The sequence below is a fragment of the Leopardus geoffroyi genome, chromosome D2 (assembly GCF_018350155.1).
Source record: "Leopardus geoffroyi isolate Oge1 chromosome D2, O.geoffroyi_Oge1_pat1.0, whole genome shotgun sequence".
NCBI lineage: Eukaryota > Metazoa > Chordata > Mammalia > Carnivora > Felidae > Leopardus > Leopardus geoffroyi.
Window position 1 is genome coordinate 39482207 of NC_059334.1, and position 26472 is coordinate 39508678.

Sequence of the window (26472 nt, forward strand, 5' to 3'; positions counted from 1 at the left end):
TAGAACATCTGCCCCGGGATAAGGCCTGACGGAAGGGTAGCCGAGGACTCTCGCAGGGTAGACGAGAGCACACCCAGCTTTGCTGGGGGGCACAAGATGGGATTCACAGGGAAGGCCTCCCAACAAATGAAACCTTGGAGCTGAAACTAGGAGCTGGCTTTTGCAAGCAGACCGGATGGAAAGGCATTCCGGGTGAAGGGAACAGCTCATGCAAAGGCATGGAGGCATGGAGGCCGAAAACTGCCCGAGGCTCCCGCCCTGCTTCTGCGGCTGCACCAGGAAGAAATGCCCTTTACAGAACACTCTCCGGGGAGGGCAAAACAGGGCACCACACTGCAAATGACCGGCAAGCATGGTAAACGGTGCAGAGGGCAGCCCCTGAGGGCGAGGAGCACACGGGCGTGCAAGGCACTCCTCAAAGCGCCCCTTTTCCCTTCAAGGAAGGCGCCCCCCACCCCGGGGATGCAGCATGTAATGCAGTGTCTCAAAAGCACAGTTAGCCCAGGATCCCACTCATGTGCTACAACCATTTGTTGAGAAGAGGAAGGGAGTCATGACCCAGCTTCAGGCAAGAGTTCCCTCTGGGACATGTCCCTGACACTCCAGTTTTCGGTATGATGGTCATGAGTGTTCACTGTAATGTGTTTCCTGCCTCCCAGTCTTTTCGACGTATGAAACAGAATGTAATAAAAGTTTGAATTGTATCCATGCCCAAGTTTACAGGGCTGTTCTGAGGCCGGGTTGGCTGAGATGCCTCTATGCGATTACCTGAGCTTGGGCATCTTCCCACGGGCCCCTGTACTCCGCGGCAGCATGGAGCCTGGACTCTTGTCCCAGCTCCACTGGGTCCATAGAAGATTCCAGTCATTTCCAGAACAGGACTGGGTGTAGCTAGGGAGGTAGGAGATGAATGCCCAGCCAACTTCCTGTATGGGCTTGGGCACATCCATTCCCCTCTCGGGGTCTCAATGTCCCCCCTGCACAGTGAGGGACTCTGGCCAGCCTGTCTCCGGGTTTGAACCCAGGCTCTGCGGCTGTAGCACAGCTACGTGGAGACCTTTCCTACCTGTAAAGGGGACCAGACAGAGCTGCTGTGAGGGCTCGATGGCACAGGCTTCTTAAGACACAGCCCCTGGCAGGTAGTGAATCCTCCGGAAGTAGTGTTTTTTTATTTTATTTTATTTTATTTTATTTTATTTATTTATTTATTTATTTATTTATTTATTTATAATGTTTATTTTTTTTTTTTTTTTTTGAAAGACAGAGAGAGACAGAGCATGAGCGGGGAAGGGGCAGAGACAGAGAGAGAGACACGCACACACACAAATCTGAAGCAGGCTCCAGGCTCCGAGCTGTCAGCACAGAGCCCAATGTGGGGCTCGAACTCACAAACTGTGAGATCGTGACCTGAGCCGAGGTCAGATGCTCAACCGACGGAGCCACCCAGGCGCCCCAGGAAGTAGTGGTTTTTAAAAAAAAAAAATCACCAGAACAAACAAAAACCCTCAGTGGAAACAGGGTGAGATGGGAGGCTGGGAGAGAGCTCTGCTCCAGGTCTGGACTCAGCACTCACTGGCCTGAAGCTTCTGGAGTCCTTCCATCCCGGGGCCTCACTTCTGCTCCCGTGTAAAATGGGAAGCACGGCCCCTGGGAGAGGAGAAAGGATGAGAAAGTTGTCGCAAAGGAGAGTGTGTTGTAAAGGCCGGAGTCAGTAACCAGAGCTCTGGTCCCCGAGACCCCTCCCTAGGAGAGAAATCCCAACCCGCTGCCTGGGGGGCTATGCCTGGGGGCCTCACCCAGGGCAGCCCTAATCTCAGCACAGGCCCAACGCCTGCTCCTGCTCCAGTTAGGGGCCTGGGCTGGATCAAAGGCGGAGAGAATTAGCATCACAGAGAGCCCGGGGGAGGGGAGGCCAGGATTAATTTATCTCCTCTTCCTGCTGCTCCCTCTGTAGCCCTTGGGGTTGGGGGGAGGGTAACCGTCCACCCCCAAGCCCCTAGCACACCCCTGAGGCCCAGTTCCTATAGAAGGAGGCAGAGCAGGGCAATGATTTGGGCGGGACCTGCACGGCACACACATTCTGGAGCCGTGGGCTTGAACGGACAAGAATGAAGATGCCTGGGCCAGAGGGCCACCCGCAGAGCCCGGGGGCCAGGGGGCTGCAGAGTTCACAGATCCCGCCAGGTCATTTTGGGGACACAGGAGTGTATGTACCTCGCATGTGTGTGCGGGGGTGGTGGGAGATCTATGAGCGTGTGAGGGACTCTCACATGTGTGTCTGTCAGGCGGTGTGGCCACTGGGTGCCTGAGTGTGTATGTGTATCCTTGAGGCCCAAGGGCCACTCATGCCGTGTGTGTGTGTGTGTGTGTGTGTGTGTGTGTGTGTGTGCAGCCAGGTAGGCACGATGCCTGCACACGTCTGTGTCTGTGCCTTGACGATGGTGACACTCATGCGGGAGTGTCTGTGTGAGGCTGGGTGACTATGGGGTCCAGTGTGTGGACCTACGAATAGGCACCTGTGTGGACAGAGGAGCTGCTCGTGAACTTTGAAATGAGCAGAAAGGAAAAGTGTGAGGGTCCCCACACAGGGAAACAGCCAGAAGGGGTCCAGATTTCTGTCTCGTAGTCTCTGCTGCCAGGCTCCCCAGGCTCTCTCTGCTCCTTAGGCGTCTCCTCTCTTCCCATGGAGCCACAGTGGGACCGCCTGACTCAACCGTCCCGTGCCTCAGTTTCCTCGTTTGAAATGAGTGTACTCACAGCGCAGTTGTGAAGATTAAATTAGTTAATATAATGGAGGCATTGAAAACAGCCCCTGGCACACAATGAAAGGATTCACTGGTGCTACCTGGAGGGGCATAGTGGGACTGAACCGGGCCGGCCGGAGGAATGGGGTCAGCCCACAGCCTGCCAGGCACTGTCCTTGCAGAAGCCTACAAGGGAGATTGGCCCGGAGCCAGCAGAGCTGGGCAGCCTTTGGCGATGCCGGGAAAATGGAGCTTGTGCTGTTGGAAGAGTCACGAGGCACAACCTGAGCCAACTTGGCACTCACTGGCTGGGCACGTGGAGCTCCTCCCCCATCCCCTTCCGGCTTCCCAGCCACCCCCCCCCAAGTCCCTCCCACCACTTCCTACCCCAGGAGCGTCAGGCATGGTCCTACCCCCAGCCCTGTTTCCTCCTCCAACTGGCTCCAAAGGTCCACTCTTCATGCCCATTCTGCAGATGGGGAAACTATGGCTCTGAGACGTCCCCAAGAGGCATAGCTGGATTCAGAGACCTAGGACTTTGAAGACTCAGAATAGCTTGTAACGAAGCAAAATGCTAATCTGACCCCAAGGGCTGCCCACCTGGTTCTCAGCTCTTCAGGGTCTACACTGGATTTCAGAGCCCCTGAAACGGCTCCCTCAACTCTTCCGGCATCACGGGCTGGACCACTAACACACCTTTCCCCGTATTCACCTTATCGACTCTACCCATCTACCCAAATGCAGGAGAACATCTAGCCTGACCCCTAAGTGAATCCCTAATACACCTCTCCCACCTCTGCGCTTTTGCTCCTGTGTTCTGCCTTGCTGTCCACACCCACCCAGACCTTCATCTGTCAAGGCCCACTGCAAATGCCACTTCTTCTATGAAGCCTTCTCTGATTGCCCGATTGCCTGTCCGTGGGTGGCCTCTCTCGATCCCTGGCCTGTAGGGACCCGGAGACATTCCTCTCTTTGGCCCTAACTGCTTTACCTGCTGAAAGGTCCTAGATGACAGACCAGGAGCTTCTCTGTCCACACCCACCCTCACCCCACAGGACAGGGCAAGAATGTCCATGGGCTGGGGTGCACGGTGGGCACACACACACACACACACACACACACACACACACACACACACGCACACACAGCTCCATAAGCCCCTCCAAGCCCTTCTACCATGGCCATTTCACATAGTGTTCCCCAGTTTAGGCCCCGGAGCTGACTTTCCTACATTCAACTCTCAGCTCTCCACTCACTGTGTGACCTTGGGCTTGGTACCTAACCTTTCTGTGCTTCGGATTGCTCATCTATCACTGGGAAGAATAGTTCTAATGCCACACGGCCGTGGTGAGAATGAAATGAGGTAGCACATGTAAATTCTTAGAACAACACCCTGCACACAGTGATCGCTATATGTTTACCATTGTTGTTAATATTTACACTGAGACAACCAGGACACAAAGAGGCACTGGACAGAATCTCCGTCCCCCAGAGGATGGGAGTCCCAGATAGGAACAGGAAAGGGGAGTTGCATTTCTAACCTCATGCAATGGTCAAACCACCTTGGAAGTAGTCATCACCGGCCCCACTTGGCAGATAAGGAAACTGAGGCTCCGATAGGTAGTACGAGATTCCCTAGGGCTCACAGCCGTAAGTGGCCAGGTTGGGATTCAGGGCCGGGTCGCGAGGGCTCCAAAGTCCATGCTCTTACAGCAAGCCCGCTGCCTCTCAGTCTGGCAGCGAGATAAGCCGAGTACACAAATAGCTGTAATCCAAGGTAGAAAGTGGTAAGTGCCAAACAGGGACCGATAAAGGCTTGGGGAGGGCGGGCGCCTGCCTGCCTCGGGAGGGGAAGGGGCGGAGGGCAGGGCAGGCTTTTGAGAGCGGGTGACATCTGAGCACGGCCTCCAAGATGGACAGGCCGAGTGGGAAGACTTTCCGGCTGGAGGGGCCAGTGTGCACGAAGACATGGGTGGCCGCTCCCACAGCACCTAGCGTGGTGCCTCGTGTGTCACAGGGGCCCAATGAGTATTCGCGGAAGGTTGGGAGGAAAGGCAGAGAGAGGGTCAGCATGCCCTGACCCCACTTGGCCTAGGAACTCCCCCTCTCACAGGGAGACAGAAGTCAATTCCTCCTATTCTCTGAAGGGTTTCATGGGGCCAAGGGTCCCCCTTGTCCTAGGACACCCCAGAGAAGTAGCTCAGGACTTTCAGGCTAGAGTTCCTGATAACTAGATGCTTTGCTCCACACCAGGAAGAACTTTCCAACACGTAAAGCTGGACCGGGCTTCTCTGTGGGGCAGGGCAGCGATGCGTCGGAGCCGACCGCTAAATTTTCAGGCACTCTGCGAGCTGCTGGATGTGAAGTCTGCATCTTGAAAACTGGCCACGGTGTAAGTATTTACACCATGGAAGTCGGCAAATGCCATCCATCAGGTGTTCCCCATTACGGAGAGCCAGATGTTAAACACTTACCCAGCACACCACTGAGCAGTTGTCTGCCACGCACGGGAGCGAGCTCCCCGTCCCCAGAAGGATGCAAGCAGAGATTGTCACCTCCTGAGACGAATGGCACCGAGGGGCTCTAGCTTAGATGACCTCAGAAGCCCCTCTCTGGCCCCGAGAGCCTATGAAAAGTCAGGTTTGAGAAAAAATTAATCCAAGTAATTATTCATGCTAGGAAATCATTAACCAATTGACTCAGAGGCTGGGAGTAGGGCAGGAACCAGAGGAAATTTCATAGGTAGGAAGCCTTGTCCGACATCACGCAGGGAGCTAGGGGCAACACTGGGACCAGAAGCGTGTCCCCGGGGCTCCTTCCACAGCCTACATGCTGGGCTGGTGGGGACGGGGACATCTTACTGCGCAGTTTGTTTGGGCTCTCTCCTCCAACAGAATATAAGCTCTGTGGCAGCATAGACCACATCTGTTTTGTTCACTGTGGGATCCCCAGGGCCTAGTTTTGTGCCTGGCATGCCGTAGGTATTCGATAAATGTTCGTTGAATGAACCAGTGTGTCTGAGATCCCTTCCTGTGGCAGCATTTGGAGAACTGGGAATATGCTGTCCTCTGAGACCATTACTACTCATGCTCAGCGACAGGCCAGACTGGGGTTCACATACTGATTCTGCCCCTTCTTGTAGGACTTTGGCCAAACCACTGGGCCTCCTGAACCCTCGTTTTTTTTCTCTGCAAAGTGGCTTGTGCCGTCTCTGCCTGCCTCTTGAGGTTGCTGCGGCACTCAGGTAACACATAAAGCGCTCTTTACAAACTCTAAAGTGTTGTACCCATAGGAGGAAAGGGAATGCTCAGGAAGCTGGCTTTGATGGCCAGGCCAAGCCCAAGGGCTCCCAGTGGACCCTGGAGAGCGGCCAGGCTGCTGCTCTCTTTGGGCTGATGCTTCGGTAATCTGGATCAGACCAGCTCTTTGGGGAGCAGGAGTGGAGGGGTGTTGCAAAACGGAACTCAAGTTTCTAAAGGGGCAGGGAGGGGAGGCTGACGTGAAGACAGCCAGGGAGAGTTGGGGGAACCTCTTCCTCCTACGACCAAGTCTCCTGGAGCAGAGGCAGCAGGCAAACCAGTAACTTTAAAAGGCATTTTTCTGTCTGCAGAGCGGTTTATTGCCACCGCACCTCATCCCACCCCCTCCCAACCCCCAAACCCTCAGTGCTGCAAATTGCCTTAACGAGTGAGCTTGGACTGCCACTTGCCAAGTCAGGTGGGGGTGGGGTGGAAAATCCCGGCATATTCTGAAATCAAACCAGTGTTCCAAATGATTCCGTAGAGAAAGGATTTCTGCCACTCTCCTAGACAGGCGTCCGAAGCCGCCCCCGCCCCCTTGGTAGAGTAGGGGAGCGAGGAGGGGGGGCCCAGCTCACTGGGGGTTGGGGATGGATGAGGAAGGAAAACAGGGGGTGGCAGTGCCCCACAGCCCTCCCAAGAGGCATCGGATTTTCGCAAAGAGGGTGAGGGCAGCGGGAGACTCAGAGCTGGGGCCAGGGGAGGCAGGTGGAGAGGGTGCCCATGGAGGGGACGACACGTCAGCCTGGGCCCCCAGGGGAAAGCAAAATAGAAAGGCCCTGTGTCAGCAGCCAGGCCCCTGGCGGCCGGGCTCTCGGCTCCACTCTGTTCGGCGGGATTCTAGTCGGCACCAGCTGCAGTCAGGAACAATGCCTGGATTTCTTTCTTTCTTCTTCTTTAAAAAAAAAAAAAAAAAAAAAAAAAAATTTAATAGAGGGGAGAGAAGGACTGGAGCCACTCACTGAACAGCTCAGCATCAGGGAGGCGTCTGGGACCGTGTGTCCTTGAAAAACAGCACAGACTCAGGGACCCCACGGCTGGCTATGAGGTGCACGAAGGCACATCATACTGGGAGCCCGCGGCCCCACCCTGCTGCTGCCTCACACTTGCTGTGTGACCTTGGGTAGGTCCATGCCCCACTCTGGTCTATTACCCCAGCAGAGGCTGCCTTCCAGACCCTGCTCAACGCCAACTCTTCTCCTTCCTCCAGACTTTCAGAGTGGTATTTGATGTGGGCAGTCCTTCCTGATAGCCTGTGAACTCCTGGAGCGCTGGGTCTGGTTCATCCTTATGTGCCCCTTGCCTCTCCCACTGCACTTGACCGCCTGTCAGTCACTCAGACACTATGCTGGGTGATGGCATAGAGCAGTGAGCCATGCTATGGCCTGAAGCTTCAGCCAGGGGTTGGACGGGGGTAGGGAGGGGATGGGTGCACATCAAAATAATTTCCCTGCCTAGCGAGGCGTCGTGCGGGGCAAATACAACCCCCTGTGCCTCAGTTTCCTAATGTGTAGAACGGAGAAGCTACTACCACTAATAAAAATCAGCTCACGGGAAGACGGAAGGAGTTCGTGTGCATGAGATACTCAGTGCCTGGCACACAGTAAGAGCTTACTAAGTAATCACTGATGATAATGATGATGCTGGAGGCAGGGGGGCTGAGGCCAGGTAGACAGCACGTCTGCTAGAGTTATCAGGGCAGGCCTCGGACCATGTGGCTGTAGATGTGGCCTTGAAGGTTGATAGCGGTGTGTCCTAGGAGCAGGAAGGGCGCGAGGAGGTAAGAGTACGTATAGAATGCTGGCGAGTCTGGAAGCCACCCAGCATGGCTACACGCATGGGTCAGGGCAAGGGGGCGTGGGCCTTGAGGCTCCAAGACTGCTATCCAGGAGAGGAGGGGAGATGTTGAGGTCTGAGATCTTCTCCCACCCCCTCCAGTGCCAGAGAGGAGGGACCCTTCCCTCAGGGTGCAGGAGCATCCCTCGGGATAGCGGTAGGAAGCTTGATCCTCCTCTGGTCGCTCGTTCCAGACCCCCAGCGGTGCTGGACCTCCTAGCTCCCAGATGGCTCTCTGGCAGCACCAGAGGAGAGAAGAGAGCACTGGATCAGGACACCTGGTTCTTGTCCCAGCTCTGACACTTCCCAGCTGTGTGGCCACGGGCAAGCCACCCCCTCCTTTCGGGGCTCGGTTTCGTCCCTGGAAAAGGGGCCATTGCGAGGCTCAGAAGATGAAGATGTACCTTGTGAAGCAAAGTGTCAATGTCGTTATACCTATTTACAGTCCTAGACTGGACCGTTCCCTCTGTGTGTGTGTGTGTTTTCCTTTCCCTATCCGGCCGGAGGAGACCCTCTGAGAGCACTCCCCCGAGCAGGGCCCCCCTCAAACCCTAAAGTGTACTGTAGCTTTGTCCAAGGGTCAAAGGCTCAATCAGAGGGAGAAGGGCCATGGGACATCCCCTGTGTCCCATACTCCCTTACTTGATAGCTATGGAAACAGAAGCACAGAGTCTGTGATGTGCTCAAGATACACAAGTCGGGCAGTGGTGGGCTGGGAGTGAAGGTGGCCCAGCTTCCAAAGCAGGCTCTCAGTTGACTCCCCAGGGCCTCCCATCAGAAGAAGGGGTTGCTGGCTGAGCTGGGTCTGGAACCATGGACCTCTGCCATGGGAACTGAGAAGACAGCATTCCTGGTGGAAGGGCCTGGGAGAGCCACGGCCAGGATGCTGGGCAGCTGCTGCCTCCAGGTAAGGAGGGGAGTGGGCCATCGGACTGGAATACTGGGAGGCGGCAGCCCAGGGGGATCTGATGTGCTGAAGGGCACATCCACTCTCTGCTGCACCCAACCACCCGCCTCTAGAAACATAGCTGCCTCACAGCTGGGCAGGGACAAAATGCCTCCCGGATCCACCAAGGTGTGAAAACTAAATCTATTCCCCGTTACCCCACTACCATGGGAGGGGACCCAGTCATTCCCTGACAGGTGAGTAGGAGTCCTTACTCCACCCCGGAGTACTCAGAAGGTCACCTTGTCTGCACCATTGCCCGGTGATGAATGGAGGCAAGTCTCCATTCTCAACCCTGAGGTCCAGTCCCATTCACTGGATAACTGTGAGACCTTAAGCAGGTCACTTAACCTCTCTGAGCCTTTGTCCTCGGTGGGAAATTATGCGTTCTGGCTTGTGGAGAGAATAGGATGAGGCAATATTTCCAAAATGCCTGGCAAACAGTAAGGACTCAACAAATGTGACACTTCTCTTGCCCTTTTAGTCCCCGGGCTCCCTTTTGGGGAGTGAAGGGTGAACTGTGGAGACAGAGAAGGCATTCCTGAAGAGGTAGGAAGTTAGCCCCCCGTGTGTCAGTCCCTCACTCCCCCAGCCCAGCGAGGGCCCCTGGCCCAGGAGGCCATACTCACTGTACCCTATACAGGTCCTCTGCTCTCCCCAGGACCTAAAGCCTCTTACCACTGCCTTCCTCATGGCCCCCTGGACCTCTTGGTTCCCCACTCCCTAGGCCCAGGCCTTCTTTCCTGCTGATGGTTCCCGGAAGGTAAGGCAATTAACAAAACCTAAGTCTACTCTGAAGATGGGTGTGGACAGGACCCTGCATTGGTGCCCACAGGCTGGCCTCATGCAGCCCACACCCTCCTGATGGGCACTAAGCTGCCTCTGAAGCCACATAATTTCTGGGCCCTGCATTGGCAGAGTGGGATCTGTCTTCCAGTTCTCAGTGGCTGGGAAGAGAAAGTACTTTCCTCTCTGCTTCACCCCCAGATCTCTAGGCCCACAGAAGCCAGGGCCAGGAAGGTGGAGGCACATCGTCCCCGAAGAGGCCTGACCATCGCCATGAGACCTTATCCTTGGTTTACAGAAGCCCAGAGAGGGCTAGCAACTTTCCCACGACCACACGGACAGTCTATGGATGAGGATACAGAGCTGGGCCAAGAGGTCAGCAGGAAACTTTGTTAACAAGAGCCTGAGTTTGAATCCTGAATGACCGTGGGCAAGTTACAGGGCAATTTTCTCTGAAGGGGAGAATGGGAATAGCCTCGAATTCAAGGAAGTGTGAGATTCAGTAAGCCAATGCTAAGAGGCCCTCACCACAGAACCCAGCACACAGTAGGCACTAAATAAGTCACAGCTTCTTGCCAGACCCAACAAGGATCCAACCTGCCTTGTTATCTCCCTGAAAGATGAATAGAGACAGCAAGGGCCTGAGTCCCAAAGACTGGGGCCCAGGATCCCCAGGAGGCCGAGGCAGACCCAGGGCCCAGGGGAGATTTCTCAGACTTACTGCCGTCAAGTGTCATGCCTGCCCAGCCAGGAAGAGCTGAAATTACCCTTAGCTCCACGCTACAAAGCGTTGAGCCTGCTTTGTGTGCTGGGCTGCTCTCTGCAGTAGCGTGCTAGTTTTCAGATGTAAAGGAGATGGTGGGGGGGGGGGTCTTCTGGACAGGAGCTTTTGAACATGAGTGGTCACCCCGCAAGGTTGCCTCCATTCTCCATTTCCTGGAGGTGGTGAGCCCAGGTCACTCACTGAGGAATCTGGACAGAAATGTCAGGAGGACAGCATCCTGACCCATCTTGAACTGGTCTAGTTCTTGGCTGAGGCTGGATTCCTGCCTTCCAGGCCCCAAAACCCAGAAACTCTATCCCGAGGTTTTGGAGCTGGGGTGGGGGCGGGTAGCTTTCTGCCTGCTGCAATGCTTTAGCTTTCCCAGGGGGAGCAGCTGTGGCTCCAGCCACCACTCAGCAAGCTGAGTTACGCCTTCCAGCCCTGGGTCAGGCCTCCAGGGGTTTCTAAGGCTACCCCCCATGTCCTGAACCTGGGCCACCCAGAGGCTGAGGGGGAGGGGCTCAGGAATGTACTCCCACAGGAATGTTCTGGGACCATGCTTCCCTGGTGTCCTGAGAGGTCTGGAAGGCTTTCATGCCACCCACCTTCCCCAAGGGTGCTCAGCTGCCACCTGAGCAGGGAACAGCAGCATGATAATAGTCCATGTGCCAGGTCGAAAGACTGAGGCCCAGAAAGGAGTGCCCTCCCTTGCACCTAATGGCATACGGAGGCAGAATTTCCCCTGGGAAAATCAAGCAAGTTCCCGGCATCCCCTCCCATGCCCCTGTGGACCTGAGCTCCCATCCTCTGAGCCCTCAGGAATCCAAGCTGAGTTCCCTGGCTGTCAGAGTAGCTAAGCCTTGAGAATGAATTCAGGGCTGGTGAATGCATTTTGCCTCCTTTCCCTCGGTGGTAGAAGGAGTGATCTAGCTGGTCCTGAAGGAGTTCAAGCTGAGGTCAGAGATGCCCACTGGAGGATGTTTTTAAATAGGGTGGGGGGAGGGTACTCTGGCCCGCTCCTTGCACTGGCCCAGGGTCGGCGCTGATCACTGCCCAGGAGGCCTGGACGATCTTTGAGTCTGCGTCGCACGTCCGCGCTCCCAAGCGGGCCTCGTCAATCAGGCAATGGCCCTAGCGGGTCCAGGACGTCTTCCGCTAGTCCCTGTCCTCCGGGGAGACCCCCGCCCGGGCTGCCTCCGGGTGCCCGCCCCCGGCGGTGTCATTGTTCTCTGACGTCACGCCGCGGCCCCGCCCCTCGACCCCCACTCGCCCCCCCCCCCACTCCCTCCCCACCTCCGGCTCCTGGCGCCCGAGACCCTCGCAGCCTGCAAAACCCAGGCCGTGCAGGGCTCCCCCCGCGGCCCGGCCGGGGCTGCGCCCCCTTGCGCTCTCCCCAACTTGCCTTTGTTATTCCAGCTCCCTTCCTCGCCTCGCCTCCGACACCGCGGCGGACTGCAAAACACGGAGCGCGGAGTTCAAGCCACACCTGGAATCCGAAACCGGCGCGGGGCCGAAGCCTCCCCCGCCTGTGCAGGGAGGAGAGGCTTGCGTGCGCGCGAGTGTGTGTGTCCAACCCGTGCTGTGCGGGCGCCGATTATGATTTGGGACTGAGGGTGCAGCAAATCACGAGCGGGGGGCGGCTTCTGGGTGTGAAAGGGAGGGGGGCGTAGGGTATGTGTTTGTATATGTACGTGAACGTGAGGATTTAATGCCCAGGGGAATGTTTCCTGTTTATTAGTGTATTGGGGGTTGCACAGCGCTGTATGTGTGTTTGCGGTTGTGTGTCTGTGTAAATGTGCTTGGTATGGCCGTGTATACGAGTACATTTGTGAGGGAAAGTACGTGAGTGCGTGTTTGTGCGCGCGTGTGGAAGCGTGTTTGTAAAGCTGAGTGTAGGCGCGGATGTGTGTGCTGTTTGCGTAGGAGTTTCCGTGTGAGTGGCAATGGACCAGAGCCAAAGTGGGTGCGCACTTAAGTGCTCTCGGGGGTGAGTCCGCAAGGGGAACCCCTCGAGTGGGTGCACTCAACTGCGCCTTGTGAGTGCCATCGCTCTCTGCGGCTCCTGGGGCAGCGCCCAGCCGGGGATTGGGGACTCGACCTGGGTCCCGCCGCCCCCACCCTGCCCAAGTGCTTTGGGCCGAGGGGCGCCCCCGACGGGCCTCGAGGAATCCACGGGTCTCTGGACAGCGTAGGGTGACGGGGGCAGCCCGTGTGCACTGGTCCTTCCCAGCCGTCGGGGACACAGCGCTCCAGCCTCCCGCACAACATCTCCCTCGGTGGTGGCGTGTGGTGGGGATTTCCTCTACTCGCCCCACCAGCCAGCCCCCCGGCTTTGGGAACAACACCAAAGCCTCCTCCAGGGGGAAGGCTTTGGCGATCTTGCTGGTGACTCGCTCGCCCCCAAATCGGGTACCTGACAGCGTTCGCGGCCCCAAGTGCACTCTAGCTCGGGGCTTGCGAGCGAAGGGGGAGGCACTCCGGTGTGCCGGTGATTTTTGCCCCCTCCTCAATGTGGTCCCGTACTAGCTTCAGCATTTCTCTCCTACTCTAAACTTGCAGGAGCGGGGAGGTGGGGGCGGGCAGGGAGAAGTGGAGGAAGGGGGAGAGAGGAGGAAGGTGAGTGACCGGGTGGGGGGGGGGTGGCGTGGGGGGGGAGGACGTGCGAAGCCCTTCCGACCCACAGAAGGTGAAAGCTTGGAGAGGGCCGGGACCGAGCAGCGGGGAAGAAAGAGCAAAAGAAGGGACAGGAAAGGCGAGGGAGAGAAAGAGGCGAAAGGGAAAGAAGGAGAGTGAGCTGCGAGAGCGCAGAGAGCGCGAGCCGAGCGGAGTCGAGCGCTGGCGGCGGCGGCGGCGGCGGCGGCGGCGGCGGCGGCGGCGCGGCGCTCCGTTCCGTCCGTAGTTCCGCGCCTGCTTTTGCCAGCGGCCGGCGGCGCGGGGCCCTTTGGAAATAGAATAGCCAATGTAATCTGACACTTCAACTTGCTCGGCTCCGGGCGAGTTGATTCACTTACTCACCCCCTAACGCCGAGTTCCTTTTCACTGTCTGTGGACATTAAAAAAGCGAGCGGCGGCGGGCGCCCGGGAGAGCAGGCGACCGGGCGGCGGGCGGGCGAGCAGCGACCCGGCGGCCGAGCGAGCGAGCAGCGCCGGCGCAGCGCGGTGACCCCAGCCTCCGTCGGCGCGGAGCAGGAGCCGAAGCGGAGCCGTTCTCGGCGCCCTCGCAGCGCTCTTCCCGGCCGGAGCCGGGCCTGCCCGGCAGCGGCCGCGGCGGCAGCGGCGCGTCCTCCAGCGGCGGCAGCGGCGCTCGCAGCGCCCGGTAAGTTTGGGGCCAGAACAGGGCGCCCGCTGGCCCCGGGCCTTCCTCCCGCTCCCGGTGGACTCTTGGGGTGCGAGCGTGGGGCGCTGGGTGTTGGGGGTTTTTCCCTTTAAGGGTCCGCCGGGACCAGGCAAGCCGGGCGAGCGGCCGGCGGCCAGGCTCCGCCGCGCTCCCCTTGGCGGCCCGGGGCCGAGGCCCAGGCGACCGGCGAACGCCCGGCTGCGCGGAGCCGGCTTGGGCTGCGCGCGGGGGCCGGGGCTCCTCTGGTGTGCGGGGCGTGAGTAAGGTTGTGCGCGCGCGGACCCTGTGCCCGCCTCCTGTCGGTGCGCCTCCAGCCCTCGTTCTGTACACCCAGGCAGGACCGGGATTCGGTCAGGGAGGGAAGAACCGGGATAGGACCACCTCGGTCTCGCACGTCTCGTTTGGGGAGACGCGAAGTTGTGCGCCCGTGTGTACGAGAGCCGCCGGAGACGGCGCTGGATTTCGGGGTGGCAAGGGGTGGTGATGTTAAGTTGTGCATCTGAATTTCCAGGGAAAACACACACTTTTGTAAATGGGAGGTGGAGGCGCGGTTAAGTTGTTTGTGTGTGAATTGCCCGGGGAGACGCGGCGCACGGTACCGGCGGGGAACGCCAAGGGGTGTGTGTGTGTGTGTGTAGGGGCTTCCCGTAGGTCTTTAGAAGCCGGAGGGGCGTTAAGGCCACGGCCTGGACGGGGCTGCCCCAGCCAGGAGGGGAACCCAGAGGGAAGATGTGCGTGTGTGTGCGCGCGCGCTGCAAATACGAAAGTAATTTCTCCGTGTTCTTTCTTCCTCTCCGTCTCCGGCGGCGGCAGCGGCCCCGGGGGAGTGGGAGGCCGGCCGGGGCGGAGGTTGGGGGGCCGGGCCGGGGCTGGAGCTGGGGTGGGGGGCGGGCTCTGGAAGCTTGTTTCACATTCCTGGCGTCTGGGCTGGGGAGAAAACAGTGGGGAGCGCGGCCTCAGCGTCTGGGGCGCGGGCAGCGGGCGAGCGTCGCCCCCTCGCCGGGGACATCTGTCCAGGAAGCCAGGCGGGCGGGGAGAGGGCGCGGTGCGGAGGGCAGGCTCCCCGCCCCGGAGCAGCGGGGGCGCGGGCGAGGGGCGGCCGCCTTCCCGGCCATTGTGCGCCAGCAGATTTTCACGGGAGACTGCCCCGGAGCCGCCGGAGAAGGCCGGGAGTCGGCCTCAGCCCCGGGTTTAAAAGACACTCCAGGAATGTAAACAACCCGGGCAGGAGGGCGGGCTGGCGGGAGCGCGCCGGGGCAGCGGTCCCGGCCCCCCACCCCCACCCCATCCCTCCCTGGGGGACAACCCGACGGCGGGGCTGCTCAGCGCTTACCCCTTTACCTGCCACAAACTTTTTCCTCCTCTGCCTTCCCTTCCCACCTCGCCCCTCTAGCCGGGCACAGAGCGAGGAGGGCCTCTCCGGAGGCTGGGGCACAGAGCGACTAGCACCCGGTGCCGGATCCTGGAGGGCTGGTGGCCCGGCCCCTGCTTGGGTGTCCCCCCTCCTGCCTGGGAGCCGCAAGCTTCCTTGGGCAGCGCCTGAGTAACTGGGGCTCTGAGAGCTGCCTGCCTGCCTGCCTGCCTCCCTCCCTCCCTCCCGCTGCTCCTTCCCAGCTCTCCCCCTTCTCTCCCCTGACTGCTTTTCCAATGCCTTGACATGAGGGAGGGAGATTTAACTTGGCAGCCCAAACAAATGTTCTCTCAGAGGTCCTCCAAGAAGCTGGCGGCTGGGCTGGCAGGGTGAGGGCACTGCTCGGCCAGCCTTTTCCTCCTCCCTGCTCTGCCATGGCCGTTTGGAGCCCCCTGGGTGGACAGCCCAGGGCATGGGAGAGTGGAGCCCAACCCCGCAGATTTAAGAGGGCAGTGAGAAGCCGCCTGTGGAAGCCCCTGGCTTGGCGCTGGGCAGAAGCTGCAGGGATCTGCCTCCGGGTGCCAAGGGTTTTCTGGAGGCTTTTCTTGAGCAACAGTTTGTCTTCCTGCTGCAACCTGGGAACAGGGCCTGGTAGACCAGAGGGTTAACTAGGGCTGTCTCCTCCTCTCTCGTGGGTGTGAGGACAGGCTGGTTACACAGGGCAGGGCAGGAGGCCAGAGGCTGTTCCCAGAGGTGCCTGCGTTTGCTTATTATTGTTTTTTTGAAGGTAGAGATAAAGAGGCAGGCGCTGTGGTTGGAGAATGAGCAGCTTGGCTGGCATTGAATTCGGACTTGACTTCCCTGGCGTTGGTACGGTCCCGTGAGTTTAAAAGTTGTTTGTAAGCTATCAGGGAAGTTTAGGACAGGGGGCCAGCCCCTAGCTTTCTCTGTCCTGGCTGCTTTTTGAGGGGATCCAGGGTGGGAGTGTGGTTGGGGGGTGGGGGGGAGCGGGGTGGGAGTACGAATTCCTGGCCCCTTGCTTCCCCTCTGCCTGGCCCTTGTGGTGTGGTTTGTGAATGCCCCATGCCTTGCACTGACCTTTCTGTCGTCAAGTTGAGGATGTTGAAACACCAGCATCAAACAAAAGACACATTGAAAGCCCTATCTGCCACAGAGCACGTGTGACTTTGGGGCCAAGGGAATGCATCTGGAGGGAGATGGTGTTTTCCTCTAAGTTTTATGATTTCGGTTGGGTTTTGTTTCTTTCTCCCAAAAGGACAGAAGCAGCTCCTTGTCCCAAGTCACGAGGTTATGAAATGCTGGGTTCACATGTAAATCTCAAAACTTTAGACTTTCGAGAATTGGTGGCAGGCGCTGTAGCTGGGGCGGGGGCTGGGGGAGTGGTGCAGAAGCAGGGAGTTTTCAGGAGTTTTTTAAACGGGTTTTGGGTTGGGGTTTGGAGGCACTCAGGGTATGGCTCACAGAGAAGAGTCGGGGGTAAGAAATTGCTGGACTTCTGGGAAGCTTTGATAACTAGCCCCGTCTTTGCAGAGAAGGATTTCTGGCTTCTTTGTGGGGACGATATGTCCCTTTTTCCTCCCAAGGAAAGAAGGGAGGAGGATCCTTGTTCTTTTCACAGCCAGGAACAAAGTGAAGAAAGGTCCAGAGACTGTGGGGTTTGGCCACAGGACCACAGTTCCTCACACACACACACACACACACACACACACACACACACACTCCCCTAGCAACAGTTACACATTATCTCCATACCTGGCCCCCAGAGATGTGCCCTCACATAGGACAGGTGTCCACCAGTGACTCATCCTGGAAAAAGTTGCAGAGGGAAGGCTCCCACCGAGCAGAGCTGCACATTTGCTTTTTCCCTGATTGACAGAGATGGGGGGTAGTAGATAAGGAAGGAAGGCACTCTGAGGCCTGTGTCCTGGGAGTTGTGTCACAAGAGTGCCCATGTGTGAAGCCACGGATACTGAATCGTCAGGCCTTGGCCAGTGTCCAACACGCAGCCGTGACCCTCGCCTCGGGGTGAGGCATTGCTGTAAGAAATTTGGGCATCAACAAGTTAATTTCCGGAAGTTTCTCTGGGCACTCTGTCACGGAACCAGGAAGCAGGGCCTGCCGGGTTGTGACTGGGTCCCCTACATTTTCATTCATAACTTTGCTCCCGAGGGCTTTTGCCGGACTCCTATCACCGCCTCATCTTTATGAGGTTCCTTGGGTTTTGTGTGGACAACAAAGGCCGGGCTGCAGTAATTACCCTGGACCCTGCTGCAGCCTTGCCTGGTGGCTTGCTCTGACCTCTCAGCAGGACACGGTGGCCTCTGTCCACGCCCTCTGAGAGGGAAGCTCTTTGTCCCTAGAGCCCCTGACTGTGGGGGGAGGCAGAGCCTGCCTGGGCTGTAAACTCTAGGGGTGATTCTGAGGTTGGGTCTTGCCCTCAGGGAGGATGAAGAGAGGCTGAGAAAGTCAGTCCCAGGCACAGGCTCTGGAGAGAGACCCTAGAAGACCCTTGGTGCGGTCTTCCCAGTGCCTGAGGAGATGGGGGGAAGAGGTGTCAAGAGGCTGGCTGCTTTGGGCCAGTAGCTTCACTGCTGGCACTCAGTCTTCTAATCTGTAAAATGGGTTCAAAGGCAGGAGCGCTCTGATCCCCCTGGGTTGCTATGAGGATGAGACAGATGTGAGCATTAGAGCCCTTGGCATGTGTCTTCTGAAGTCCTGGCAGGCTCTGGGTGCAGAATGGGACACAAAGGTGTTGCATTGGAGGTGCTGGAAGCATTTTCTAGAAGCCGCTTCCCCAGGCCTACTTCCCTGGAAGCTTATTATCTAGTCTCGGCTTGCATGCATGCCCCCTGTGACAGGGCGCTTACCACCTCTGGACAGCTGCTGCCTTCAGTGGACAGCTATGTTAATGTGCTCTGCTACATGGCATGCTTTCTGGAAAGCAACCCCTCCTGACCTTCACTTTGGGTTTGAGGTGCTGGGGGTCCTCCAGACCACAGACTCATTCCTTCCTGGAAGATCACAGATTCAGGACCATACTGATGGCGCTGGGGAGTGGGGTCGGGGCAGGGGCCCAGACTGGTGCCACAGACATGTCCTCAGGGTCCCACAGTGTGAGGATTGTGACCTGTGGGGGGCCCAGAAATGTGTAAGACGGTTCCTGCTCCTTAGGAGCTTGTAGCCAGTAAGGCCAGGAAGATCAGTCCAAATAAATAATTAACCGCTACCAGCTGGCTGCCTGCCACAGGGCGCATGACAGCAATAACCACAGCCCCTCGCCTTTGTGTATGGCACTTGGTGGGTCCAAATTTACTGAACTCCAACAACAACAGTGGAAGCTAGCTTCTATCTGGAATTACCGCCACTTAACAGAGACGAAAACCGAGTTGCGGCGAGGTAAAGCGACCTGTAGCTAAGCTGGGACTCAGCCCCGGGCCTCAGAGATGCCTGCACGGCTGCCACCTTCCCAGCCCACCCACCAGGCAGGGACACGGGCGCAGAAGTCAGTGTGACCACCGCCGAATGGGGCCTTAGGGAGCTGAAGTTAAGGAGGAGAAGCCATATATAGGCAGGCTCACGGATGGGCCTACCTGTGTCCACCCCCCCCACCGCCCCCCCCCCTTTTGGCGGACACAGCCCGTGCCCCCAGCGGCTGGGCCCCTTTCCTTTGGCATCGTGTCTTAACAGCCGGAGCTTGCTCTGAACCCCAAACGCTGCCACTTCTGCTGGGGCCCACGTGTCTGTGCGTGGGGCTTCAACCCCATCCCTGGCCCTAGAGCAGGAAGCAGAGATGTTTCCAGGCCCCAGGTCCCTGGGCGGCCCAAGGCTCTTCCCTGGGCTGTGATGGTTTCTATAGATACAGACGTTGACTCAGCCTGCCCCTCCTCTGGCTGAGTCAGTCCCCAGGCTGTGTGGGGTGGCCGCCCTGTGGGGGCTCTTGGGTTCCTTCTACCCCCTGACACGGCCCGCCTGCTGCCCATGCCCCCGTGCCTGGTTCTCTGGGGCTCGTGTGCCTGCTGCCCCAGGACGAGGCTGCGGCTGGTGGGGTGCAGAGCAGGGAGCAGCCAGGCAAGCTGAGCTGGCGCCTCCCCAGGAAGCCTGGCCCAGCCTGGCACACCTGTACAGGTAATGACTGTAGCCTGGGAGGGCCCTGGGTCCCGCCTGTCAGGCCCAGCTGCTGGGGTTACTGCAGGATCATGCTGGGGAGGCCGGGGTGTCTGAGCTAATTAGATTTCTTAGATTTCAATGCTCCCCTAATCCTGTTAGCCTGGCTGTAATTGTAACCACTTGAAGGTTTCAGCCGTGGCAGGCTGTTGAGGACAGACGGTGTGGGGACTCCCCTCTGCCCTAGCCCCAGCCTTAGACAGGCAGCTGGGGACTGGGGACTCCTTTTCCAGTTCTCCAGGGTGGGGGCCTGGGTGATGGTAGGTGTTAGTTATGCTTTTCTGCAGAATCTCAGCACCACGGAGTATCCGAGCAGGCATGGCCCTGAAGGATCATCTGGCTCAAACCTTTCACTCTATAGATGGGGAAACAGAATTCTGCAGAGGGGCAGGGACCAGCCCGGGGCCTCAATGGCTGGTAGTGGCAGAGTGCCTGGGTCTTGTGGTCTGGCTTTGTGATCTTTGTCCCTGGAGACTTCAGGACAGGTCTGGAATTGTACACGGCTCATGAACCCTCCAGAGAAGTCGATCCCAAAGATAGGGGCTGGGGGGGGGGGTTTCACTTGTCCCAAAGCCTGCTCCCCAGTTGGCATTACCCACCCCCCAGTTGGGGGGGGCCATGTGGGTCACCTAGTCTGACCATTACCCCCCCAACACACATACACACACACACACACACACACACACACACGCACGCACGCACACGCACGCATGGGTCTGCATGCCTACATACATATATGCTGCTACCTCTGATGGCCAGGGTTGGTGCTGAGGCCTCAGGCCTGCCTCTCCTAGGGCTCTCAGACATGGGGGCTTTCTCTCTTCCTCCCCTGTCCCAGATTCTTGATCTCTTGGAGGATCCAATTCAATGCAGATTATTGCTTTGCCAGAAAATGGCAAAGCTCTTCTGATGGGTGGGGGGAGCGGTGTTAGAGTACAATCTCTTTGTACTTTCAAAGGCTCTTGCAAAAAAAAAAAAAAAAATTTTTTTTTTGTTTTGGTGTCTGGTTTAAATGGAAACTGCACCCCCTCCCTATCCTTTCTCCTGCCCTTCCCCCATTCGCATTACCCACAACTTCATTCGTCCACCCACAGAGGTTGGTGCTTGGGGGGAGTTGGGGGTGGGGGTGGCTATGATGCCTTCAGAACCCCTACCCGGGAGGTTCCCACCCAGCAGTCCCATCCTGTCCTCCACTTTGCTCTGAAGCAGCAGGGAGAGGTATCTGAAACCCTCCTGCCGTTCTGGAAGCTCCCTGGCTCTGTGTTTTGCACTCCTGAGCACGTGGTAAAGACCTGAGGGGCCATATGGGTCACCTAGTCTGACCATTCCTTTTCTAGCCCAGGAAACTCAACTGTGGAAAGAAAGAATTGGCCGTATCCAAGGGCAGCAGTGAATTAGTGACACAGCCAGGCCTGGAACCCTGTCTGTCCAGCCCATTAGCTCATTAAACATTTGAGCATCTACTGTTGGCCGGGCACAGCCCCGTGAGCCATGCTTCGGAGCTCATCAATAAATGCTGTTCCATCTTTCATTGGGAAGGGCCCAGATGAGCCTGGGGAGGACAGGGTCCGTTTCTGAGAGCTCTTGGGGTAAGGAATAAGGAAGAGGCTTTTCCACGGGACTCCCAGATCCGACACAGCTGGAAGGGGATGGGCATTAGCATTCCAACCCGGCAGCGTGTTTCTTAAAAGGTAACCGTAGGCTGGTTGTAGCGTAGATTTGAGGGAAATAAAATAGAAAGCCTCTAGGGAGGATGCAAAGTTTCTCCTCTGCCCAAGCCTATTTAGTCCAAGAAGATGAGTGGCTCCCTCCCCTCCGTCTGTCCCCCACCCCCACCCCCCCCAGCTCTCCTAGTGCTGACTTTTGTCCTTTGAGGGCTAATGGCCTGCTGCCTTGTTCCTGCTAACACTTCCTCTGCAGATGGGGAAGCAGGGAAGGAGTCCTCTCCCTCCACCCTGGGAGTCACCTGCATCGGGCCCTGGTGAGAGCACATGAGGAAGAGGCGGCAGGCTCAGGACAGGGGAGGAAATGCCACGTGCCCCGACCTCACCCTGTCCACAGGCACTTACCTAAACCCCCACCCTGCTCCCGGGTGGACCTTGGCCAAAGGCCGGGAAAGCTGGCACATAGCTGTGACCAGCCAGCCCTCTGGCTGAGGGACAGATAGGGCAGAGAGACCTCTGGGAAGGGTCCTGAAACCCTTCCTTGGCGTTTTCTAGTGGGGAGGGCTTTTCGAGGGTCTCCGTCCAACCTTCTTATTTGGCAGGTGAGGAGACCCAAAGCCCAGAGAGGTGAAGGGACTGGCCTCAGGTCACACAGCAAGTTGGCTCCCCTACATCAGGGAGGCTGAGTCGTCTGGGTAGGGAGGGGTGGCATTTTCTATTGCTGTCATGTTTTGGTGCTCCTGCTGTTGTTTACATCTTTATAAAAATTTCCCAGGGGTGCCCGGGTGGCTCAGTCAGTTAAGCATCCGACTTCCACTCAGGTCATGATCTCGCGGCTCGTGAGTTCGAACCCTGCGTCGGGCTCTGTGCTGACAGCTCAGAGCCTAGAGCCTGCTTCCGATTCTGTGCCTCTCTCTCTCTCTCTCTCTCTCTCTCTCTCTCTGTCTGCCCCTCCCCTGCTCACTCTCTGTCTCTTTCTATCTCTTTCTCAAAAATAAACATGAAACAAACAAAAAAACTTCCCAAAGTCTACCAGAAACATCGTAATAGCCAGTATTTCTTGAGCAACTAATTTGTTTTCGGCTCTCCTCAGACTGCCTGCATTCGTTTTTCAGCTCTACCCTTTATGGCACCCATGACTGTGGGCAGGTTATGTTTAACTTTTCCAACTTTGGTCTTCATGTCAGCAAAACAAGCTTCTCAATAGTATAAAAGTAACATACTGCCTTCCCCATAGGCTGAGAAGATGGAGTGCACCTGACACATAGTAAATGCTCAAGAAACAGTAGCCTCGGGGTGCCTGCGTGACTCAGTCTGTTAAGCATCCGACTTCAGCTCAGGTCGTGATCTCACTGTCCCAGAGTTTGAGCCCCACATCAGCTGTGCTGACAGCTCAGAGCCTGGAGCCTGCTTCGTGTTCTGTGTCTCCCTCTCTCTCTGCCCCTCCCCTGCTCACACGCTATCTCTCTCTCTCAAAAAGAAATACACATTTCTTAAAAATTAAAAAAAAAAAAAAAAGAAACAGTAGCCTCAGTCATTGTCATAACCATGGCTCCCGCCACGCCCGGCATAGCTATGAGTGTCGTGTGGCCTCCAACTTACAGACGAGGAGACTCCAGTCAGATGGATGGCTCAATGCCACCCGGTACCTCAGGACCAATCACAGCTGGACCTGGGTCCCAGACTTCCTGACCCTCAGCCTCCTGCCATCATCCGCAGTCTCCCCTGTGTAGCAGGAAGGGCTGGCAGGTCATTGCTGGCATTTAATTGAGTACATTTTAATTCAAGGTAGCAGGAAGGCCTGGTCCCCTCGCCGGGGCCAGGGTGTGGAAACTTACTAAGACGGAGACTTACGTCTGGGTTCCGACCCGAAAACCTCTCTCTCCTCCCCTGCAAGTGGAGGCTAGTGGTGATGCCACCTCCCTCCAGGTTTCTTGCCATGTGAAGAGGAAAGCAGGAGAGACTGGGCCTTGTCAATCATGGTAACTGACTGTGGGACCTCAGCCAGTAGCAGACCCCTCTGGGCCTCAGTTTCCCCACCTGAACATCATGAGCTGGGACCACATCAGCATTCCCCCGTGTGGGCTCTCAGGACCCCCAATCCATAAAAGGAAGGACAGCAGGGCACAGCCTCCCTCTCCTGGGACCCTGTCCCCCCTTTTGGCCTCATTCAGCAGGTTCCCAAACTGTAGGACCCTCTTCCCACCTCCCTTTTTTATGTTACCAGTGCCAGTCTTGGGAAATGCCAGGCTGCACGGTCACCTCCCACTCTGGTGTCAATGGCTCGGTCCCCTGGTCGGTTTCCCTGCTGCAGAACTGCCTTCCCAGAGGGGCCGTGCACAGTGGGGAAGTGGGGGAGTCGAGGGCAGCTTCCACGTGGACGGGATCCGGCCCCCATCCCCAGCCTGCTTTCTTGGCCCGTCCACCTGAGTTCTACCCCTGAAGCCTGCCTCCTTTTCTTTTATTGTTACCAGACCACAAATCTATGGCTGGGCAGTCCCAAAAGCAAGGCCAGCTTGGCAGAGGCGTGGGACCTCTGCCATGTCCCTAGAGATGGGCCTCAAAGACACGCCGGCTGTTAGGGCAGGAAGAGCCTTGAACTCCGCCCGCGGGGGCCAGGCACCCCCGAACCCGTGTGCGCACCTCTGCAAGGTGCATGTATTTTTTGCAAGTGCGCGTTTTTTTCTGGAGCGATGGTCCACGGCTTTATTCAGATCCTTAAGTCAGTTTGGGCGCCCGAGAGCCGTGTAACAAACAAGGCCTTCATCCGAGGGTCTAAAATAACCCTGGGCCCTGAGTGGAACAGGACTGCTGCATTGTCTTTCCCCACCTGCTGTCCGCAGACCCTTCCATTCCAACTCCTTGGTGTCAACCACCCTAGCCGTGGGGGCATCTGGGCTTCTAACACCTGCTTCCAATCCAGCTTGACATTGTACGGGTGAGGAAACCAAGACCAAGGGAGGGCGGGGGACCCGCCCAAGGTTGCCAACAGGACATAAGACCCGGTACAGGGGCTGGGGTGGCCCCAGGGGACGGCCTCCTGTGCTGGCTGACCTCACTGATGACACCATTTGGTCTTGCCCTCTGTGAGTGCCTCTGTGAGGTGTACCAGGATTTTGGGATTTGTTGTCCCCAGAAAGCTAGGGACTGGGTGAAGGGTGAAAGTGCCCACTGCCCCTGCCACTGCCTCTTCTAGGAAGGCTGGGCAAGACCGGTTTAGGGCATACTTCCTGTGGCTCAGGAGGCCAGGTTCACCCCAGCTGTCTGCACTGCCTACTTATCCCGCTGTCTTGGGTTAATGTTTTCTCTTCAAGGGCCGTGGGGCTCGCTGGTATTTACGTACGGAGAAGCACTCTATATTTTCAGGGCACCTTGCTGGTATGAATTCTAACTGCTGTTGGTGGGGAGAGGCAGCCCGCGGCCCTGGGGAGGGCTTGAGGCCGAGTTGGGCTCCCATGCAGGCAAGCCCACCGCGTGACCACAGATGAGTCACTCTGCCTCCCTGGCTCACAGCCCTCGTGTCCCTGACTTTCTGGGACCCTGGGGGGGGGTGGCCTCTGTGGCTGGCGGTGAGCACGTCGGGGGACTCCTTGGCCTTCCACCTCCCTACCTGAATTGCTCAGCCCTCCTGAGCTCCGGGACCCCTTCGTGCATCCCATCCTGGAAAAATAGAGGACATCTCAGGTGTGATTTCTTGCCTGGTGTTGGGTGATGGGGCCGTGGCTGAGAAAGGAGCTTCCTCGAAGCTGTGAGTTCAGCACTGATTTATCTTCTGCAGGAGGACAGCTTTCTGATCCTTTCAGCTCAGCCTGGGCTGACGGCATCAGTTTGACATGTGTCCTTCAGCTGCAGGGCTGATCCCTTTAGGCAGAAGGAGCAGAGCCACTTTGGGGTTTCGAATCCTTGAGGGCCCCAGGATTCTCGGAGCTGTCTGCCTGGGGGCTGGTGCCCTCCTAACCGGCTCCCCAGAGGCAGCCGGGCCAGTGCCTCCTTCGCCTCCCCTGACAAGGGCTCCAGACGCTACTATACCTGGTATTCTTGGGGCCTTGCATCCTCAAGACTTCAGGGAGCTTGGCAGCCACCTCGTCTGATAACCTGTCACACGGATGCCACCCCCGCAGCATCCCCACAGAGCACCTTCTGGTGTGGGCTTGCACACCTCCAGGGGCAGGCTGCTCCTTGACTCTCAGCGGCTCCCTTCACCTAGGAAGCTCTATCTTATGTGGCAGGACGCCTCCTCCCAGGACCCAGTGCTCATGTCTGGACCACACAGAATAGGGTGAACTCAGTTCTTGTGAACTCCCTCCCATATGCTACGTCAGAGATCTCGCCTCTCTAGGCTGAATCCAAGGCTGGAGTGGGCAGAGTGGGCTTCCTGGAAGAGGTAGCCTTCTATTCCCCGGGCCTCCTCATTATCCGTGTTGCTGTTTAAGAGCCTGGGCTGCTTGGAGACCTCAGGCCTGACCTGGAAATGGTCTGACGCAGGTCATGAGACATGGAAATAGGCTGGGGAGGCCCCAGCAGTGGCTCCTTGGGGTCTGAGGGAGAGAAGGTGGCCTGGCAGCAGCTCTTCAAGCAGGGTCAGGCAGGCCACATGATTCCAGAAGCATGTCTATCTTGTAGTCTCTCCTGGCACGCTCGCCTCCCACGGAGCCTGGGAGAGTAGCTGGAGGAGGGGTGGTGGCTATGAGAAAGGCTCCCCTTTCTGCCCCCACCTGCCTTCTTACTGAGTCCCCGTCTGCCCAGCTCTGCTCCCTGCTGCTGTCAGGGAACATTCTGCCTAAGTGTCCTGATGCCCCAGAGACCTGGCGTGGCAGAGGGCCCTGGATTTGGAGTCAGAACTCCCGGCACGGCCTCCTACCGACGGTCTCTCCTGGGGCTGTCCCAAGAGTCAGAGGAGAGGGCCGGCGTTTCGCATGCTGTACCGTGTCACAGCATCAGGGAGCGTGATGTTTTGTTACCGTGTGTGGGGACGATAACGTCAGCACAGAAAGGCCCTGGAGATCATCCAGGCCAACCCTCTCATTTAGCTGCTGAGTCTGACCCCAGAGGGGACAGAGGCCTCCCCAAGGTCACAGGGCAAGTTCGTGGCAGAGCTAAAGCAAAACTCCAGGCGTCCTGCCCATCAGCCAGTGCCTGCCCCTGTCCCTGTCACTTGCTAGAAACCCTTGGCTAGAGACACACAGGGGGAGATCCCTCCATGGCTGTGGCATCTGGCTTGCCTGGGACTTACCGTCTTCGTCTCACAAAGCTTCTGGGCCTTATGCCTCTGGCCGTGCCCACCAGAACTGCTGGCCCTGGGGGCAAGCAGGTGTTCCCTGGGACCTCCATGAGACAACCGGCTCCCCCAGCCTGGCACCCCTGCCTGGGGCTGCTGCCCTGTAACAGGGCGCTTGCCTTGACTTCCTGCCTCAGACAGGGCTACTTTGCACCCTGCCGGCTGTTACCTTGGGTGGAAATAGAGTCTCCAGAAGCCCACCCGAGACCCCTCACCTAGGTATCTGACCCAGCTGGCTGCAAGATGTCACCCTGGCCTGGGACACATGGCTGGAATATGTGGC

At 57.7% G+C, this 26472-nt stretch overlaps 1 protein-coding gene and 1 long non-coding RNA gene across 12 annotated transcripts in view; one reads left to right on the top strand and one right to left on the bottom strand.

Moving 5' to 3' along the window:
• Positions 1–4150: 4150 nt before the first annotated feature.
• LOC123576667 lies at positions 4151–11572 on the bottom strand. Its single transcript, XR_006701534.1, has 2 exons — positions 5219–11572; positions 4151–4509 (listed from the first exon to the last, which is right to left on the bottom strand). It is a non-coding gene; the product is annotated as an uncharacterized LOC123576667 (long non-coding RNA).
• A 2011-nt stretch (positions 11573–13583) lies between these two features.
• The window catches only part of ZMIZ1 (zinc finger MIZ-type containing 1), a 232823-nt gene continuing 219934 nt past the window's right edge, over positions 13584–26472 (top strand). For all 11 annotated transcript variants that reach the window (XM_045437807.1, XM_045437810.1, XM_045437804.1 and 8 more), the window contains exon 1: positions 13584–13690. The gene's annotated coding sequence lies outside the window, so the exon portion shown is untranslated. The remainder of the gene's footprint in view (positions 13691–26472) is intronic.